This window comes from Peromyscus leucopus, chromosome 1, assembly GCF_004664715.2.
Source record: "Peromyscus leucopus breed LL Stock chromosome 1, UCI_PerLeu_2.1, whole genome shotgun sequence".
NCBI lineage: Eukaryota > Metazoa > Chordata > Mammalia > Rodentia > Cricetidae > Peromyscus > Peromyscus leucopus.
Window position 1 is genome coordinate 9527108 of NC_051063.1, and position 13163 is coordinate 9540270.

Below are 13163 nucleotides of genomic sequence, written 5' to 3' on the forward strand. Positions count from 1 at the left end.
ACTCACCTGTACCCCAGCCCTGGGCAGAGGAGGTGGGGTGGTGCTAGTTCATGCCGGACCGGGATACATATAGAAACCCTATCTCAAAAAACAAAGTTAGTCAGATATGTACACAGCAACAATTAACATTCTGAATGGAGAAAACAAGAAAAATGTAATTACACATACTTAGATATAGACAGAGATATACAGTTTTTTGAGACAGGAACCTGCTAGGTTGGCTTTGAAATTGCAATCCTCCTGCCTCAGTCTCCCAAGTGCTAGGATTACAGACATATGCAACCACACCCACCTCAAAATACCAGAATTAACTGAACAAAGATTCAAATGACTTGTAGAGGCAGAAGTGGACATCTCCAATGCTCTCCTTGAAGCTCAGGGAACACTTCTGATGTTGTAGACAGACAAAATAAAATGCTGGGTGGGATATAATGTGATGGATTTCTGACTCTCTTGAATAATTTTAATTATGTATGTCCAAGATAGATACAAGAGACTGACTGTCAAATGTGAGTAGTTAATTTCTGTTCCTCAAATTGTCATTTTGTATCCACGAATTTAATATCTCCTCAGCCTGTAAAATACTGTAGGTGGGGGATAAGCACCTTAACATAATTTCTCCAAAAAATTGTTGACATCCTCTGTGGCCATCTGCCAAGGTGGGCCTTTCTCTGTGCTTGATGGAATTAGAAGAGTTTCAGGGTTCTGTGGATTGAAGGAAGAAGATATTCTGTGCTCTTGATTTCTTGTATTTATTTTCTTGGTTCTTCAACTCTGTCCCATGCATTCAAGGCTGCCGTTCGACATAAAATTAGGGTTTGGACATCATATAAACATTGTGTTTGTACTGAAGCATATTGGCCTTCTCCAATAAGCTGATCCTGGCAAACTTGTATTCCTTTATCCCTCCATTGTTTTGCCCCATGCTCAAGAACTTAAGAAAAGATTGTTAAAGTGGCCATATAAAACAATCTGTAGCTCCAATGTAACCCCCACCAAAAACTCAATGGTGCTTTTTCACAAAAATTGGAAGAAAATCCTAAAATATGCATGTAATCTCAGATAACTACAAAAAAAAAAAAAAACAATTCTGTTTGTTTTTTCTGAGTCTTCCATTTAGCACAGGCTGAACTGGAGCTCTCTGTTGCCCAGGTTGGCCTCAAACTCACAACGCCCCTACCTCTCTCCACTGCGACTGCAGGCATGCATTACAATGCCTAGCCCTAATCTTGAGGGAGACAAAACTGGAGCCTCTCACTCTCCGATTTCAAAACATATGAGAAAGCTGAAATAGTCACGTGGGTTTAGACAAAAGGCCACACAGTCAATACAAAGCTAAAAAGATCCAAAGAGTTTGGACAGGCCAATGAGGCAGAACAGAGATACCAGATCCAAACCCGACACACCTCACCAACGGACTGAGACAAGGAGCAGAGCCTTCCAAGGGACAAGAGCATCCAGCAAGCCCTGTGGTGGAAACCCACAAGGGAAGGAGATTTATCCCTAGTCCAGATACAAAAATTCAGTCAATTACAGCCAGGTCTGGTGGCACACCTGTAGTCCAGGCACTCATGAGAATCATGTGTTTGAGGCCAGGCTATGTAATGAGAAACTGTTTCATAAAGGGGGGGGGGAGCAGGAATACAGTCCTAAAGCTGTGTTTAGGAGGGAGCTTTGGGACATTGTTGTTTACTGTGACAATAAAAAACACAAGCAACAAAAACAAAAAGCAGGTAGGTGAGACTACCACAACTCAGCTTCAACCTGTTGAAGGAAACAGTCAGCAGAGAACGCCTACAATTCAACAAACAAATCAACAAGCCAGCATAAACCTATATGGAGCTGGGTTCAACCCCAGGAGTTCAACACTTAGCTCCAGCCTGTGCAACACAAGAGCCCATCTAAAGCATGTTGGCAAACAACTCAAAGAGACATCCCAGAGAAGATACACAGATAACCCATGTATGAAAAGGTGTCCGGTGCCATCCGTAGCCAGGGAAACTCAAAGCAATAACACAATTTAGAGTGGATGGGGGAAGCCTGGAATACTCATGCACAAGCAATAAAACGTAAAACTGTGCTGTAGTCACTATGGAAAGCAAAATGGTGGGCTCAAGAGAATAAAAACAGACTTCCCATCGGATCTACTGTTCTAGCTCGCTTTCTGTTACTTCGACAAACGACCAAAAGCAACTCAGGGAGGAAAGGGATTCTCTGACTTCCACCTCCATGTCACACTCCATCAGGGAGAGAAGCTGATCTAAAAACCAAAGTGCCGACCAAAGAGGAACTGCCTACCAACTTACTTCCAGACTCACGATGAGATATATTTCTTATACAGCCCAGGCCCACCTGCCCAGGGATGGTACTGCTTACAGTGGGCTGGGCCTTCATGCATCAGTTACCAATCAAGACAATGGCCCACAGATGTACACATAAGCCAACCTGACGGGGGTCTTCCCGAGTAAGTCAAGGTAACAACCACGTGATTATCTGCCATATGCACAATCCCACATCCGCGTGTATCTGAAGAATTGGAAGCAGTCTCAACGAGGCATGCTGGTATCAGCTCTGTTCTCAGGAGGAAAGAGATAGATTTGACCGGACATCTCTTGGTGAGTGAAAGGTTAACAGAAGGAATGTGGGCTGCACATACAGTGCAACATTGCTCACCCTTTAAAAAGGAAGAAAAATGTCACGTGCTAAGACACGGATGAGACTTCAGGACACCAAGGTAAATGAAGTGAGCCAGTCACACAATAATCAAGCCTGCACGATTCCACTTATCTGAAGCAGCTAAACTCCGAAACAGCAAATAGCGTCGACGGGGTGGGGTAGTGGGGGGAGAGAGAACAGTGAGAAAATGAGAGGGTGGAAGTTGCTAAATGGGTGCAGAATGTCAGTTTAACAACACGGAAAAGTACTGAGATCTCTGCGCAGCGTGGGCATCCAGCTGGCCCACTGTCCTGTATGCCTTAAAACAGCTAAATGATTTTAAAAACAGAAACACGAAAGAGAAACACCAGGCAAATGTGAGAAGTTAACTCATGTTTTGAAGTCTCGGACTGTGGTGATTTAAAGGGAAAATTCTGTTTTTCTGGGCCGGGTAGGAGGAGTGGAGGGAGGACGTCTCAAGGTCCCTTCCGGACTCAGAATTTAATGCCTGTTTATTGAGAACCTCTTGGTGCGTGTTCTCTGTACTACATCGGAATGGAGTTTCCCGGGCGTCCTAAAAGCTTATGAGCTAAGGAGACCAGAGAACAGGCAAGACATAAAAGCCTGTCAGAACACTGCGACAGCCTTAATCAGACTGTCTTTGCTTTTCTCTGCTTATAAGTCACTGGCTTTAAATTTAATATAGTGTCATGTCTTTATTTTTCTTAAAGTTTTCTTAAAAGATCATATAAAGATTTTCTTCCATGGTAAGACTTTTATATTATATTTTTCTTAAAACGGAGTATGGTACATTTACCCTCCATCAGACAAGTGCGTATAACTCCCCTTGCTTTATTAACAACACTGCTTGAGGCTTCTATGCCCCTAGCAATAAAAATGTGTTTTCAGACCCATCAAACCAATGAAATCTGAGTCTTCAGAGCACAAGATAATGAAAATCTCTAGGTCGGTGTCTTTTACTACTTTTAATCTGTTAACAGACCCTGAGTGTCTCAGATGAAAGGCATTCTGGCGTGAATCGCTGTCGTTAATAGCATTCCATCCAGGTAAGTCTTGATTATTCCAATTTCTCACAAATTTGGACACTTTTACTGCCTGTAACATCTCTAGGGGAGAGAAGAGAAAGAGACCCATGCAATTGATTTCTCCAAACATACACAGAAATGTAGTGTGCGGGCCAGCAAGCCGACCTTACAAAATGCTGGATGTGGAGCCAGGGGTTCCCAGCCACAGAGTCCCCACACCTAGAGGACAAGCTGTCACCAAAACTCTGCTCTAAATGGACTGAGCATTACTAGAGGCCACCAGACCAAAGACAGAACTATAGAGACAGCTTTTAAAGATGCAGTTGCAGGGAGAGCGTTCTAGGGCTGGAGGTGCACCTGGGTCACAGAGCACTTGCCCGGCATCTGCAAGACCTTGGGTCCATCCATGGCACGGAAAAGCATCAAACAAAAATAAACAAGAGAAAAATAAAAGATGTTCCATCTCCCCTCTTCTTCCTCAAAGTGGAAGGCTACAAGTCCCATGTAGAGGATGTCTGCCCTACAGCAGGGAAAAGAATCGCTCTTCCACGGACTCCATAGCTGAGAGGATTCTACACAAACAGATCCTGAGTTCCTACCTTCCTCAGCCTCCCATGTAACTGAGTTAGCCTTTCTGCCTCTCTGTGCTCAGCCTTTGGGCTTCACCATTCCTTTGCTCTTCCTCCTCCTTTGCTCCGCCTTTCCTTGTGAGCTGTTCCCATGTCACACACTGCTTAGAGGTGCTTTTCTCTTGCTAACCTGGCTTATGTCCATTGAATTCTCAGGCCCAGTCTGAGTCCTCACCTGCCCTACAAGAGTAACATCTTTCCTAAGGACAAGTCAATCCCTTGTTGCTTCTCAATGAAACAGTAAGCCCTCCCACTGTTGGAAGAAAACTAGTCACCTTCTGTTATGATATGCATGTGAAATGTCTCCCACAAGCTTGTGTGTTGAACCTCGGTCCCTAGCTATTTGGGGCTTTCGGGGGAAGTTGTGGGACTTTCCGGTCCTGGGTCCTAGCTAGAGTAAGTGGGCCACTGGGAGTATAGTTTGGGCTCACAGTCTGATAAGACAGTGCATCACCACGGGAGATTCAGGGCCAAAGGAACGTGAGGTGGCTGGTCACACACTGCATCCACAATCAGGAAGCTCGCTTTCCCTGTTTATTCAGTTCAGGACCCAGCCTATGGATACTGCTGCCCACCTTCTGGGTGCAGTCTCCCCTCCTTAGCTAAAATTTTTCTTAAGACATACTTGTAGTCACCTAAGGTGTATTTCCACAGTTATTCTAAATGCAATCAAGTTTACTGTGAACATAAATCATCACAGGAGCATGTCCTTAAAGGTCCTACCTGGACCTCGTCCCTGTCTCCTTTCCCTGCTACCTTTCTTCTTCCATGAGGTGAACAAACCTGTTCCTGCCCTTGCTCAAGCCCCCGGGGAAGGCCATTCAACCATGAGCTGAGGAATGAACATAGCATTCCTCTCTTAGGGTATTCTCTCAGGTTTGGTAAAAGTGACGAGAAAGCCAACTAAACACGCTAGCTTTTTGAGAGACAACACGTAGTTATCTAAGGGTACTGGACTAGGGAATTGTTTGAGAAAACCTGTCACCATGGATGGGTTTTTGTGGCCTGATGTACCAAGAACTTGACCTTCACATTACATGGCTCAGGTGCACGCGAGACATGAGGGAAAAAAAAGTTAAATGAGCCAAGGAATCTTGTTCCCAAGAGTCAAAGGACAACCTCCAGGGGTCAGGGTGTACAGTTAGAGATGTGTATTGTCTAGCTGGTGGGATGCTAGGGGACATAGGGGCCCAGAGGGAGGGCCCCTGCCCCTGCCTTCTCTTGCTGGGGCTACCTCTGTAAACTCCACCGTTGATCATTGCCACCTGGGGGTCAGAAGCATCATCAAGAGGTTTGAAGAGGAAAGGAGAGGCCAGGGTGTTTCTTTCTCTTCAGCGTGGCCTAGCTGGGGAGCAGGCCACAGCACCTGCTGTTGTGGGGCTGTGTTACCTCCTGCTTGCTCCTGCAGCCAGTGAGTGGCTGTTGTGACTTCCTGGCTGTCTCACCATCCTGTGGCCTTCTAGCTTTTTCAACCCCCTGTGAAAGAAGCCTGAGGGGGACATTTCATATTCAAGCTGTAACAGGTTGTTTCCCTTGGGGAGAAACTTTCCTTATGTCAATGTGGTGGAAAGCGCTTGTAGAGGAGGAAACTGTGCAAACACAGAGAGGGGTAGGGACACATGGGTTGGGGATCCAGGGGTGAAAACTGATCAGTTGCCCTTTCTCTGTCTAGATTATCCAATCCCCTGCAAATGTCCCAGGAAAGGGGAACTCATCCCACCCCCCAAACATGTAAGTCTTGTCCCTGCCAGGCAGACTGGGACACAATCTTGGGTCCCCACACTGGGGCTGGGGGGAAGGGTCTGTCTCTTTGTGCTTTGCTGTGTACACTTCTGCTTTCACAGAAACTTGGCTGAGTACCTAGATCTTGTTTTTCCTGCCTTTTTAGTCTTTAAATCAACACAGAAAAAGGATCCATTCCTTCAATACTGGATGACCTCCCCATGGCAGCATCAATATTTTATGTGCTAATTAAAAATAAAAATAAAAAGAGAATGTGCCCGATCTGCCAAATATTGCTAATATTTTGTGAGCATATCATTGTAACACTGCCCTGGTTTATATGGAGCTATTACTGTGAAATGCAGTGACTGTTTCCAGGCAATGAATATGAATGTAAGTCAGGATGACCATTAGATATAATTATAATATAATGATAAGGAACCAGATGAGAAGCCATGGTGAGAAACCAGAATATCAACCCATGGATTCTACCTATTCATGTTTAAAATTTTTTATTTTATTAGTCTTATTATATTTATTGTATATGTACGAGCAAGAGCACATTCTGTGGTGTACAGGTGAAGGTCAGAGAATGACTTACGGGTGTTGGTCCCCTCCTTCCACCGAGTAGGTCCTGGGATCAAGCTCAGGCTTTTCATCATGCTTGACAGGAAGCACCCTTTACTCACTGAGCCATCTCTCTGACCCTCAAGATACATTTGACTCTAAGCCTTTAAAATACTCTGGTTCTAGTTTAGTTTCTGTTGTTATGATAAACACCATGACCAAAAGCCACTTGGAGAAGAAAGGGCTGATTTTAGATGACAGGTTTCCATCATCGAGGGAAACCAAGGCAGAAGCTTGAAGCAGAAACCATGGAACAATGCTCTTTACTCAGTCGCTTACAGGCTCATGTTCAACTACCTTTCTTACACAGCCCAGGCCCACCTGCCTGGGAAGGCACCACTCATAATAGGCTGAGTCCTCCTACATAGATTAGCAAACAAGAAAATGGCCCTCTGACATATGCACAGGCCAATCTGCTGGAGGGAATTCCTCCACTGAGGGTCACTCTTGCCGAGTATGTCAAAGTTGACAACCAAGAGTAGCCGTCTGTGGAGGATGTTTCACCTCATTCCCACAGAAAGCTCTGGATACTGAACTTCCAGCAGGGAAAAGGTCTCCCCTGGAGCAGGACACTTGTGCTTCATATGGAGATGGCACACGAGCTGTACCAGGCCCAGCAGCTCTGCCACATCACCTGTGTTGGGGCATGCAAGGTAGGCACTCAACCACTGGATTATATTCCCAGCCTTTGTGCCCATTTTTGGTTGGTTTTTATTTTTAAGACAGGAGGCCATATTTCCCAGGCTGGCCTAGAACTTACAAGCAGCTGAGGATGACCTTAAACTTCTGATATTTCTGTCTGCACTTCCCAAGTGCTAGGATTTCAAGCGTGTACCATCACTCCCAGATTATGAATAACCCAAGGATTCATGCCTGGTAGGCAGGCCCTGTACCGACAGCTACATCCCCAACCACCTTGCTTCGGTTTTAAAGTAGAGCCTGATTCTTTGGTGAGATCCCTCCAAACTCTTCTAAGGTATACCTATTTAGCCTTGGCAAAACATGTTAAAACTTGGCAACTCCATGCTCAAAGCGGCTTAGAGATTTCCCTCAGAAAGTAGCCTGTTTCAAGGAGGCGTAAGTCAATACATTTGTATTTTATCAGGACCATATTTTGCAAAATGTCTCCTTTCTTGTATTATTGTCTCTAGAAAAGAAAGTTATATTAAAACTGTTTTAGTTTAAAGGGATTCGATGGCTGAGTGTTTACGGCATTGGACTTAAAGTTGCTTTAGTTTAAATATAGAATAGCATCTAAATCTGTGGCTTATTTTGAAAAATTCTTTTTAATTTAAATGCCTGGCTCTACCTCCCAAAGTAAGGCAGTATTTGGAAACATCTGTTCTGACCAGATAGCTTAAGGAAATTTCTGGATTATCTATATTTAAACAAGTCCTTATTTTTTTCAAGATTTATTTTTCATTATATATATGCATGTATGTCTCTGTAGTTGTTTTTTTTTTTCTTTATTTTTTCTCTTTTTTCTCTTTGGGGGCCTGCCACCCAGGTCCCAAATAAATACATTGAGACTTATTCTTACTTATGAATATCTGGCCTTAGCTTGACTTGTTTCTAGCCAGCTTTTCTAACTTAAATTAGCCCATTTCTCTTTGACTATGTTTTGCCTCTAGGCTTTTTACCTTTCTTTATTCTATATATCTTTCTTTCCTTCTTACTCCATGGCTGACTATGTGGCTGGGTAGCTGGCCCCTGGCATCCTCTTCTCCTTCTCCTTTTCTCACTCCTTGCTCTTGCCTCGAGCCTAGATTTCTCCTTCAATTTATTCTCTCTGCCTGGCAGCCCTGCCTATCCCTGCCTAGCTATTGGCTATTCAGCTCTTTATTAGACCAATCATGTGTTTTAGACAGGCAGAGTAACACAGCTTTACAGAGTTAAACAAATGCTTCATAAAAGAATGCAACTCATCTTTGCATCATTAAACAAATATCCCACACCATGAATGAATGTAACACATCTTAAACTAATATTCTACATGTTTCTGTGTGTGCACATAAGTGCAGCTCTCATGGAAGCCAGAGATATCAGATCCCCTGGAGGAAGATTTACATGCAGCTGTGAGCCACTGGTGTGGGTGCTACGACTCGAACTCAGGTCCTCTGAAGAAGTAGTAAGCACTCTTTACTTGATGATCCATCTCTCCAGCCCTGTAAATTTCTTATTTATGACTTAAATCTGACCACAAACTGAAACAGTGCTCTTTGTACAATGTCTTAGTCACTGTTCTACTGCTATGAAGAGACATTATGACCAAGGCAACTCTTTTTTTTTTTTTTTTTTGGTTTTTCAAGATAAGGTAGTTTTGGTGTCTGTCCTGGACTGTCCTGGATCTCACTCTGTAGACCAGGCTGGCCTCAAACTCATAGAGATCTGCTTGGCTTTGCCTCCCAAGTGCTGGGATTAAAGCCACGTGCCACTGCCGTCCAGCCCAAGGCAACTCATAAAGGAAAGGTTTCAATTGGGAGCTCGCTTACACCTGCAGAGGTTTAGCCCATTGTCATTATGGTGTAGAGCATACTGGCACACATGGTGCTGGAGCAGTAGCTGAGAGCTACATCCTGATCTATAGGTCAAGAGAAAGAAAGACTGGGCCTGGCATGGGTTTTTGAAACCTCAAAGCCCACCTCCAGTGGCATACTTCCTTAACAAGGCTACACCTTCTATTCTTATCAATAGTGCTACTCCCTGGTGAGTAAGAATTCAAATACATGAGCCTTTGGGGGCCATTTTTATTCAAACCACCACATACATTTTTATTTGTAGTGTTAATAAGCTTAGTGGTATATAAGATATTTAAACTACTAATAGAGAGAGAGAGACAGAGACAGAGAGAAGGAGAATTGTTTTAGACAATTGTTTCCACTCTGGAGGCCCAAATTTCTTCCTCCTTCAAGGAAAGACAGGCATTGAAGTGACAATGCTTCCCACTATGGCCTCTTAATGAAGCCATTTATTTAGTAATAAGTATTAAGTCATCCAACCAAACACAACCAGGAGGTCATTCTACAGTGGAATGAACATGGCTCCAGGCTGAGATTTCTTCACCCTGAACACCTCAGTTAGATGTTCATTTAATTCCACAAGTCTCTAGAGAAACAATACCCCAGAAACTCAGGGAGATCCAGGAGGCACGGGCTAATTTGCTATGGTAGATCTTTTTTTTTCCCACAGTGGTAGGTATTGAACCAAACACCTCGTATATGCTATGCAAGTGCTCTACCACTGAGTTATATCCCCACCAAGGAAATACCTATTAATTAAGCATGAATGTGCATCATTTTTCCATGGCTATCAATACTGTGATCTACATTCAGTCAACACTTACCAGATGTCACTTACAGAGGTTGGCAGTGTTAGACCATGAGAAGATAAGAAAAGTATAGTGTACTGGGTGGACATCCAGTAGGTCTTTTGCTTGTGTTAATGGTCTACAGATTTCTCTACTTCCAATCTCCTTGGGCAGTCATCATTGTCCAAGCACTGGCCATGATGGACTCAAGCACCACAGTGTAGTGGGTACCACATGAAAGAGCATCTCAGGTTCTCCAATCAGTCAACGCTCAGGGCTTATCTGACTTCCTCATGCACTGGGCACCTACTGTTGGCTGAGTCTTTCCTGGGTGCCCTCCTGTGGCCACTTGTAGAACCTGCTGTCCCTGCAGGGTACCAGAGGAGTTAGTTCAACACTAAGTCTCCCAATAAAAAGTCAAATGATAACTGTCCCCCAAAAGACATTCACTTTTCCCCCTTTTCCACTCTTGGCCTCCCCTTCTTTTCTGCCTCAGTCCTTCCTCTTCATTAACTCCTGTCCTACATTCAGATCTCGGCTTAAATGTCAACTCCCACTTCTCAATCTGGACACCGTTATAGCTGAGTGTTCTTTCACGTATTGCAACCACCTGTTCAGTCATTCTTTGTCTAACTCTCCAAATGAGTCAATGGTTCTCAACCTTCCTAGGGCTGTGACCCTTTAATACAGTTCCTCATGTTGTGATGAACCTCAGTCATAAAATTATTTTGTTATTATTTCATAATTGTAATTTTGCTACTGTTGTGAATCTGATGTGCAGGATATCTGATATGTGACCCCTGAGAAAGGATCGTTTGACACCCCCAAAGGGGTCATGACCCACAGGTTGATAACCACAGAGCTAGGCTGTAGCCCACAAGAGCAACAGAAGACAGTTGGCACACACCTGTAATCCCAGGACTTGGGGTGGCAAAGTTAGGAAGACCATGAGTTCTGGGCTAGCTTGGGACCTATAGCAAGATCCTGTCACCAAATAAAAAATTAAAAATACATTAATAGAGACTTGGTTTTCATGGTCTGGAGTGCAGCACCTGGCCCAGGTTGGGGTGAATGCATAGTGGATGTGGTGCTAGAGGTTCTAAGTCCCAACATAGCCAGTCAGCTGACTCTACCCTCTGCCAGAGGCAGGGGCCATGTAGGTTCCTCCACATCATCTAGTGCCTAGCTCAGGGATGCACCATCAGTGGAGGCTAAAAGAAAGATGGAATGCCTTCCAGAGTTTCCTGAACATTAAAAAAAAAAAAATTAAAAAAAAAATTTTTTAAAGATCCTGGACCTAATGAACAACTGAAGCAGGACTGTTTTACTGATATCACTGAGATTGCCAACAGATATCATTTTAAGGCCTGTAGGCTGTTTTAGTTGCTTTTGGTAAGTTCTACAAATTCCTTCAGTTTAGTCAAGAACCTTCAGTTGAGGGTCTGGAGAAATGATTCAGTAGTGATGCACACTGGCTGCTCTTGAAGAGGCCCAGTTTGATTCCCAGCACCCACATGGAGGATCACAACTCCAGTTCTAATGGATCCACCAGCACTATAAGCATGTGATACAGACATACATGCATACAGGCAAAACACACATAAAACATGAATAAAAATATTCTTTTTATGGGGGTGGCGAGAGGAGGGAGGACAAGGGAATCTGTCGGTGATATGTAAAATTAAATTAAATTATAAAATAAAAAATATGTAATATCAAAAAATATTCTTTTTAAAAAAGTACCTTTGATTGAGATAGACTGTTAGTAAAATGACAATTTATCACTTAATTGAGCCACATATACATCAAAATTCATGATAGCAAGAGGCAGTCACCAATGGTGTATGAAAAGCAGCAGTTTCTACAAATGCTAGAAGCTATTAAAGCCCTTGAAGTCAGGAAGCAGCTGAGAGGAGATGATCCCTTTTTGGGGACAAATGGACTTGGTGACCAGCCTGCCCTACTCAGAGTTTTGGACAAGGAGGAGAAACAAAAAAACTCATTGTAGGAAATACCACCAAAAAAACAAGGCCAAGAAAAACAAAGATTCCAGAAAGGTCAGATGTTCTCATTGAATCATAGCCAACTGGGAATCAGAACCTCCTGAAATAGAGGTGGAGATGGCTGACTGCACAGTTGGAGGAGAAGATGAAGGCACTGGGACAGTGGTGGAAGGGTGTCTGCCCAGCAGTCTGTAAAGCCCACATAGAGTGCAGGACTGTTAAGCTGAGAAAAGATGAATTAGTGATGCACGCACCTGATCCCATAAGCAAACAGGAACACAGGATATCTCACGCCACTGAGAGTTCCAAGTGTGAAATATACAATAAAGGCATCTTCGAGAGAGTGCATGGAGATGACGCCTAAATTGTTATGTCAGTAAGAAGCCAAGAGCTGGGGGAGAAGTTCACATGGATCCGTATTGTGGGAAAGTCAGAGCACCCTGGACATTTTAAAGAGCACCTTTGAAAAAAACTTTTGAATGTTCAAATTGTCATGAATTTACTAGAAATAACACTCTCAAATGTCACCTCACTACATACCAAACTTTAGTAGGGGGAAAAAAAAAAAGGAAGAATCTTTATAAATGCCAGATCTGTGACAGTGTGCTTAACAGTGAGGCCAGTCCAAAGACTACTTGGTATTATACATTAGAGATAAGCCCAACCATTGTTCTCTATGACATGTAGATTATGCAAGGAAATAAATTACAGAGGTATCTTAGTGATGCTCACCATATTTCAGAGGGTCTAATAACTAACTAAAGATGTCCCTTTCAGTAGAAGCATGTGTGCAGACTGAACCATCAATGACTCTTACAGAGCAAGCTGGGAAAGTACATGTATTACTGTTGCATCAGGTCTGTGAGCCAAGAGGAAAGAGAGACCCTTAGCCATGCAGACATTGCTGAGGCTGTCATGGAAAATCAGGAAGATAGTGAATGTATACAGGTCAAATCATGGGTGTATTCCCAAGTAGAGAATGACAGAACATCTGTGCCAGTTTCAGAATGAAGTAATAAATGTTCTTAAATTTACACACAGGGTGAACTGATGGACCATGTGACTCTCCCTAAGCTAGCAGATGAGTGGAACAAAGTTAAACTATTTCCTGTTGCACTGAACTGTTGCTTTTTTTAAAAGATTTATGTATTTATTATATATACAGTGTTCTACC

General features: G+C 43.4%; 1 pseudogene; it reads left to right on the forward strand.

Annotated features, from left to right (window-relative positions):
• Positions 1 to 7269: 7269 nt before the first annotated feature.
• LOC114696897 lies at positions 7270 to 12879 on the forward strand (annotated as a pseudogene).
• The last annotated feature ends 284 nt before the right edge of the window (positions 12880 to 13163 follow it).